The sequence below is a fragment of the Macrobrachium rosenbergii genome, chromosome 30 (genome assembly GCF_040412425.1).
Source record: "Macrobrachium rosenbergii isolate ZJJX-2024 chromosome 30, ASM4041242v1, whole genome shotgun sequence".
NCBI classification, from domain to species: domain Eukaryota; kingdom Metazoa; phylum Arthropoda; class Malacostraca; order Decapoda; family Palaemonidae; genus Macrobrachium; species Macrobrachium rosenbergii.
The window spans coordinates 3,460,333-3,468,500 of NC_089770.1; positions in this window are offsets into that span (position 1 = coordinate 3,460,333).

The window sequence follows — 8,168 nt, forward strand, 5'->3', positions numbered from 1 at the left end:
CGAATGATTTTGTGCCTAATCGGATGAAAATGGATTTTCCATTACGTGATTATTTGATCAAAGACTTTTGACTTTCTCTTGTACTTCGTGGTTTGTCTCGTGGGAGTTTCTTCTTTCGTAATGTTCGTGACTGGTGTTGGAGAGGGATTTGGTGAAGGGAGTATTATATATACAGTATATATTTATATATATGTATTGTGTTTATATACATATTTATATATGTAAGTATATATTTATATATATATATATATATATATATATATATATATATATATATATATATATATATATATATATATATATATATATATATAAACTTATATACATATACAGACACATCTCCACCAGCCCTTCTTTAATAATCCTGGAATCTGTGTCGCCCAGTCCAGAAGGATATGGAAGGATGAGGCGGAAGATCCTGGAAATGTCAAAAGACACATTTCCAGAGAAAGGGGATCAGGATTATGATGATGATGATGATGAGAGAGAGAGAGAGAGAGAGAGAGAGAGAGAGAGAGAGAGAGAGTTTCTTGAGGTTTTATTCTGCATTCCTGTGTTGAGTCTCTCTCTCTCTCTCTCTCTCTCTCTCTCTCTCTCTCTCTCTCTCTCTCTCTCTCTCTCTCCCTGTTGCTGAGGAGAGCCTGGAATCAATGAGTCATAAGGATCACTCGAAGGACTCTTGATTTCCTCCGAGGGGAATCAAATGATCATCCCGAGGACTCTTGACTTTCTTCCCTTAATTACCCCTCGAGCCCTAAGCTATTTCAAGCAGATCCTTCGAGCCCTCCTTTCCTGTGGCTTTACGGTCATTCGAAGTCAGGTGCGTGACTCTGGAGGACTTATAAGAGCTTTTAGGGAGTTCGCTCCCTACAGAAATGATAGATTGTTAATATTGTTGTTCTTGTGCCAAGATTAGGAATATAAAGTGGTTTATTTGTTTATCGAAGAGTCTAGAATCTCTCTCTCTCTCTCTCTCTCTCTCTCTCTCTCTCTCTCTCTCTCTCTCTCTCTCAAACTACTTTTCACGTGAGCCTTCAATCAAATCACCTCCATAGGCCTAACTTCACGGTGAAATGAAGCCACGTAATCAGATGAAGAAGTATCCCTGCCCATTGTTAGACCCATAAACCATAAATATGATGAAGACGAAATTGTGTCTCCATGATGGACCCTAGGCCTAACGAGATGGAAGCAATTAATTGAATTATTAGGGCAGAGAGAGCCACAAGAACTCACGAGAGATGTAATAAAGAAAGGTGAAATCAAGGGTAAATGTGATTTGTAACAAGAGAAAATTGGTGTTTAAATAATTATGAAAGTATATATTTAGGGATGTTTGTGGATTTATAGACGTACGGGTAACCATGAAACCTGTATATTGATTTATATAAAACTGTCTTCTATCTCGTGAGAGACCATATTTGTTAAAGTCTATGGGAAACTAAAATATTCAACGCTTTTCTTCATATTTTTAGACTTATCCGAGTAAATCGTGTTTTGCAGAGGCATTTGTCATAGAAAAACGAAATATAATTTGTTTATGGTCAATATCACTGACACGTTGTTGACAAATACCAATGTTTCGATTTGATTTAATCCCAAATTTGATTTTCGCTTGTTGCCATAATTCTCGGAGTGTTTAGTCAAATGATGTTTTATCGTTTTTGCTTATTGACAATTACTATAACAAAATACATGGATTTAGTTTGATGTTTTTAGTATTTCATTTATGTAATTTTAAAGTAAATACTTATGCCTTATGAATACTTATTTTTTAGTGTGAGGTTTATTCGTTGAATGTAAACTCCTTAGACCTAGCGTTGGTTCTCACCTTCTTGTGGTGAAGTTACAACAAGATCGTCAGTGATGACATTACATTTTTGTTTGGACGTAAATCTGTGGTCAAATCGCAACCATTCAATCTTCCAGTGACGAAATAATGTCCCCCAGAGGAACAGAAGAAATCGGCTAAGAAAAATGATTAAAATACCTCCTGAGAGGATATACAGGATCAGCCTAGGCCTAGTGGCAACGCCAAGACTCGAGGTGTGTAGCCGTTGATAAGTTTGATTTCTTAATCATAATTTCAATTTTTCTTTATTATTATATATCATTAACGTTCTATAATAAGTTATTTATTAGTGTGTGGAGTTTGAGCAGCACTGAAATACCACTGACTTAGATTTCTTTAAAAAACAAAGTATTGGGACTCTGTGTAAACAGACGTATAGGCTAGGCTACACAGAATGGCTTAGCAGGATACAAGGTTTTAGCTTGTATATATGAATGTCTTCTTAATATTAAAGACATTCTTGTAATTCTAAACTAAAATTAATTTTTAATTCAAGGCAAAACTTTTTTTTTTTTTTCCTTATAAAGCATAAGTTTATTTTGTCCCATTATTCGCCTTGTAAACAACGTAGGACAAGATACCGTATTTTTAATGCTGGAAATCATTATTATAGATTAAGCTGCGTTTTCCATTAATTTCGCAAATCAATTAACGATCATAGGAATTATGGAAAACTGAAACAGTAAGAAAATTCCTATCTCAAAGAGAAAGGAAGAGAAGCAGTAATTCCTGGATCACTGATCTGCGCAGATTTGAATATAGAATGTGGTTTTCTGACGGATGTTAATGTTACGAGATATCTACCCTATTTTAATAATAATGATGATGATGATGTTAATTTTATGTTAATTTTTATCGTAACTTTATTCTTGAGCTAACATCTTATTATTACCATCCATACTATAACCAGCAGTTAGGCCTAAACAGTGCCACTGGCTTTGGGTCGTAACAAAGCTCTCAATGGTTTCTATCACCTTAGGCCTAATAATATCCATCAGGATTCCCATAATCTCGTTTCCATCATCTCCAGTTGCATTAGGTCTATGAGAAGGGAGTAGGATGTAGGATCCATTGTAGGCCTTGATCCATGAAGATCCTATATGATTAATGATGTTCACTGAACCCTAAACTTACGCCTGTGTAGGGGAGAGTGAAAGCTTAGGTTTTCGGTGTCTTAAACTAAACAGTGTCTTCATTTTGTGTTGCCCTTATATAAAAATGTATAAAAAGAAGCTGAATGTCTTTTTTTAACTTCGTGTGCTTTTGATTTTCAGAAATGAGCGACAATAAAGACGGAATATGACGAAGGAACACATGCACGCGCATGCGCACTAACACAGTCCCAAGAAAGGTGAGTAGGAAGCATAACACAAATGTTATAATTACCCATATTTTTACCATTAAAATCCTCAGATATCAAATTGCTCCGGACGAAAATATTTGATCTCTGAAACTTATATATTTCAAAGCGTAGGGAACGGTACCACCAGTGACGTCACGTCGCGGTACCATCGTCCTTAAAAGTTCGCCAATAAGGACCATCAAATATTTCGGGTTGATGGGATTATCGGGTCTCTTCTCGTACAAGTTTGGAGCAATTTTCCCTTGTTATCGAGAGGAAAATGGCGATGCTCATTTTTGCTGAGGCGCAAGTGATGATACCCGTTTGAAATGGGCGGAAAATAACGGTTTCTTCGTGGTATCTCTACTGGGTTATTGGAGTCTGGGTAAATAGAGAACGTAACTAAGGATTAACAATTGAAAATTTGCATTAAAGTAACTATTTTTGGGGTCATTTTTCTATTTCTTGTAATAATAATGAACATGCTTATTCTGGTTTACTTTTATGGGCATTTTTCACAAGGCGGGTTTCAGTCGAGCCTTGTCGCTTGACGGTTGATATGGGGGGTTGGGGGGAGGAAGCGACGAATAGCCAGAGTGCTCTGTGCAGGAGAGTTTAATGAGTTCTCTCTCTCTCTCTCTCTCTCTCTTGCTGTTTCTTTTTTCTCTCATTTTTTCGTTGCGGGTTTAAGCCGGTTTGCAAAACTTCGTGAAAGAAAATTTAGGTTTTGGGAGGGAGAGAGAGAGAGTTTTGTACAATAGTCTTCCAAGGAGCAGAAAGGAGTAAAATCTAGAATATAATATTGTTTCTGGTTTATTATTAGGAATAATAAACAGGAATTATTAATATTAGTTTTTCAGTAAATTTATAAAGCAAATGCATCTCAAATATTCCGAAGTTCAGTTTCACTTCGCCTGAATCTCTATATATATAAGTTGCTTACGGCAACATATGATTAATTATCAAACTGCATCGTAGTTATAATTAGTAATTAATGTTATCTTGCATTTTCTTGTCAACGATTTTTGTCAAGATTGCCGTCGAGTTCAGTAATTAAAACTATCAACCTTTGGTAAAATAAATATAGGCTATGGATGAGGAATATTCTTCATATATATATATATATCAGATATCCGATGTCTGTAATCCTTGATTACTTGTTAAAGGTCTAAAACGTAAATCGTAAAACCATTTAATGGAACTCTTCAAAACTCAGTAAACATATCTGGTAATGTTATGGCGATTACGGGAAATCTTGAAACCTTTTTGCCTGAACAACATTCACTGCCATTTTGGTGTTCCAAGGGTCGCTGTTAAATCTTGCTTATGATGTTTTCGTCTAATATTTTCATAGTTGCGAAAACCTGTTTCCGTTACTGAATCTCATACAATGTTCTGGGCCAAGTAAGCCATCTCTAGCCGTTATGGGGCTGCTTTTCCCTTTGAAAATTGAGATTTTGCACAAACTTTCAAGTTACGACGTCCAGAGAAGCGCTGTCGTAATACTTTTTTTCCTCTGGATCCCTTTAATGCCCACAAGAATAACAGTCCACTTTGCATGGTACTAATCGCACATCTGAGAACGTCTGTGAGCGTTTACTGCTTTTTCGAAAGTGCCCTGACGGTTGGAGACGAAATCATCATTTAGAAAGTTTTCTTTGGGTGGGAGGAAGGGGGGAGAACGTTTTTTTTTTTTAACCTTGTCGTTATCTGGGGGTGGGGGGTTTCAATGACACTGAGGCATTGGTTCGCTCCCGCAGGGGCGATAGCAAAACAGAATCGTTTTTCTTGTGAGGGGAGAGTGTCTGCTTGGCTGTAAGTAGGCCTATTCTAACTTCCTTTCCGTTATTCCTCTTCTCCTGCCGGAGGACGCGAGAGCTGGTCTTCTTTCTCTGCGTTTTTATATGCAATCTGCTATTCTTGACCAAATAAATACGCGGTGCACTGATTTACTTAAGGTTCTTTGCGGCGTCCCTTCGGCACGTAACTGCAACCCCTTTCAATTTGCTTCCCTTCATATTCTCTTTCTTCCATCTTACTTTCCTCAACCCTCGCCTAACAGTCGGTTTTCCTCCTTTTACACCTTTCAAACCTCCTTTACTCTCAATTTCTCTTCCAGCGCTGAATGACCTCATCATCGTAGGTCCCAGGGCTTGGCCTTAGGCCTAAATTCTATATTCCATTCCCAATCTTTCTTTACATTCGTCATAGCGTTATAGTTCCAGTATTTCTTTTACCATTCTTTTACCATCTTCTGTTTGTATATTTCCTAATTCGTTAACCATTTTCCATTACTCATTTACTTCTACTTATCCATTAAAAAGAAACAAAAACTTCAGGAGAGCAGTAACTTCCTATCGTTTTACTCGGAGAGCCAAAAGTTCACCCGTGAGTTTTCGCACCAGAGAATTCCAGCGCCCTAATGAATCCTGACTTTTCATTGTCCCCCTGCCCAATTTGGTCCTCTAAAATACCAAGTGGTATTTTTTTCTGGGACTCAAGGACAGGAATTCGGGGCATTTTAACAGTTTTGGGGGGGTTGATTTTACCTAATTTTTTTGGGAGGGGGCCCCAAGCCAGAGCGAGACCTTGTTGTAATACCTATTCTCTCTCTCTCTCTCTCTCTCTCTCTCTCTCTCTCTCTCTCTCTCGTTTTCCCCTTACGAGTTTTCTTACAGCCGCTACAGCGTATAATCAAGGCCACTGAAAATAGATATAACTTTCGGTGGTCTCGGTACAGTGCTGTATGAGCCGCGGCCCATGAAACTTTAACTACGGGCCGTTGGTGGCCTATCCTATATCGTTGCCAGAAGCGTGATTATGGCTAAATTTAACCTTAAATAAAACCAAAACTACTGAGGTTAGAGGGCTGCAATTTCGTATGTTTGATGACTGGAGGGTGGATGATCAATATACCAATTTGCAGCCCTCTAGCCTCTGTAGTTTTTAAGGTCGGAGGGCGGACAGAATAAAGCAAATGAAGGAAAGTCAATTTGTTTAACGGCTTCATTTATTCACAGTCTACTCGCCACAGAAAATATATGAAAGTTATATAATGGAAATTCACCCCCAAAAAAATTCAGGCGTAAGCACACCTGACTCCTTCATAAGTCCTCATAATGCCACGAGAAATAAAGACGGTGTCGGGACGTCAGTCATTCTCTCTTCTCTCTCTCTCTCTCTCTCTCTCTCTCTCTCTCTCTCTCTCTCTCTCTCTCTCTCACCTAGACCCCTTTTTTGTACCTGTCTCTCTCTCTCCCATTTTCCCTAACAGAGACTTATTTTATCTCTCTCTCTCTCTCTCTCTCTCTCTCTCTCTCTCTCTCTCTCTCTCTCTCTCTCTCTCTCATTGTCCTAGCGGTGAGTGTTGGGGCAGAAATGAAAGATTTTACTGGACAACTTCCCTCTTCACAATTAAGACATTTCCATTGTTGGTTCGCGTCGAGGAACTGCTCTCTCTCTCTCTCTCTCTCTCTCTCTCTCTCTCTCTCTCTCTCTCTCTCTCTCTCTCTCTTTATTCTTGAGGTAAATCTACGCGTTTTTCTTTGAGATAATATTTAACACGAAGAATATTTAATTCCCCAAAAGAAAATAAGCAAAATGACCAACATATGATTATAGAAATTCCTTTATACATAAGATTAATATACGCACTTTTCTTTGAGATATATTTTACATGAATATATAATTCCCCAAAGAATGTTAGAACCCCCTGGGCCAAAATCCGATAGATGATAATCCCCCCCCCCCGGGAAAAAAAAAGTAGAAACGAAGGTTTTTTCGAAGTCATTCGCGTATAAGAAACCGTATTTCCGGACAAAAGAAAATAAGAAGAATGGAAAGCGTGTTCAAGATTTCCGTATTCTCGACAGCGAGAGAGAGAGAGAGAGAGAGAGAGAGAGAGAGAGAGAGAGAGAGAGAGAGAGAGAGAGAGAGAGAGAGAAGCTATCGCAGACATAATAGCCTTTGAATTTCCTCTTTTGAGTTTTGTGCCATTCTTTTTTTATTTTATTTTATTTTTTTACTTTAAATTTTCTCTCACGCCGCGTTGCATTATCACAAAAGACCCGGAATGAGGATTTTTGAAGGCCATTTAAGGGGAAAAAGTGATTGGAAAGTGTACCGATCTAAAATAAGCCTTTTTGAATGTAATCTCATTTCACAAAAGCGTCCCTTCCTTAGGCCCCCGTAGCTGCAACGCCTTTCGTTCCTTTTACTGTACCTCCGTTCATGTTCTCTTTCTTCCCTCTTACTTTCCTCAACCCTCTCCTGACAATTGATTCATAGTGCAACTGCTTTGAGGTTTTCCTCCTGTTACACCTTTCAGACCTTTTTACTGTCAGTTTCCGTTTCAGTGCTGAATGACCTTATAGGTTCCATCGATTGGCCTTTGGCCTAAATACAGTATTCTCTGGAAGGTTCGATATGTTTATCATATGTCAGTTTAAGACAATTTCTTGATAGTTAATGACGGTTTCTTCTGGAAATTCAAATAATAAGGAAATGAATAGACAAAAAATAATGTATAACTCGTGAACATTCTCTCTCTCTCTCTCTCTCTCTCTCTCTCTCTCTCTCTCTCTCTCTCTCTCTCTCTCTCTCTCTCTCACACACACACACACTTCTGGTAATGAAAATAATAAATAAATGATTGGGCAGAAAATAAATGTACATTCTCTCTCTCTCTCTCTCTCTCTCTCTCTCTCTCTCTCTCTCTCTCTCTCTCTCTCTCTCTCTCTCTCTCTCTCTCTCTCTGGGAAATTCGTGAAACAAATAGCTTCCATTTCCTTTACGAGTTTCTCGGGCTTTCATTTTCTGCCACTTTCATTTCGCCCTAAATCCTCGTCGTAGTCCATTTTTTTTAATTTATCTTATTATTTTAATTCCTCCCTAAATCCTTGTCTTAGTCCACTTGATTTCATTTTTCTTATTTTTTTATTTCGTCCTAAATCCTTGTCTTGTTCCACTTTATTT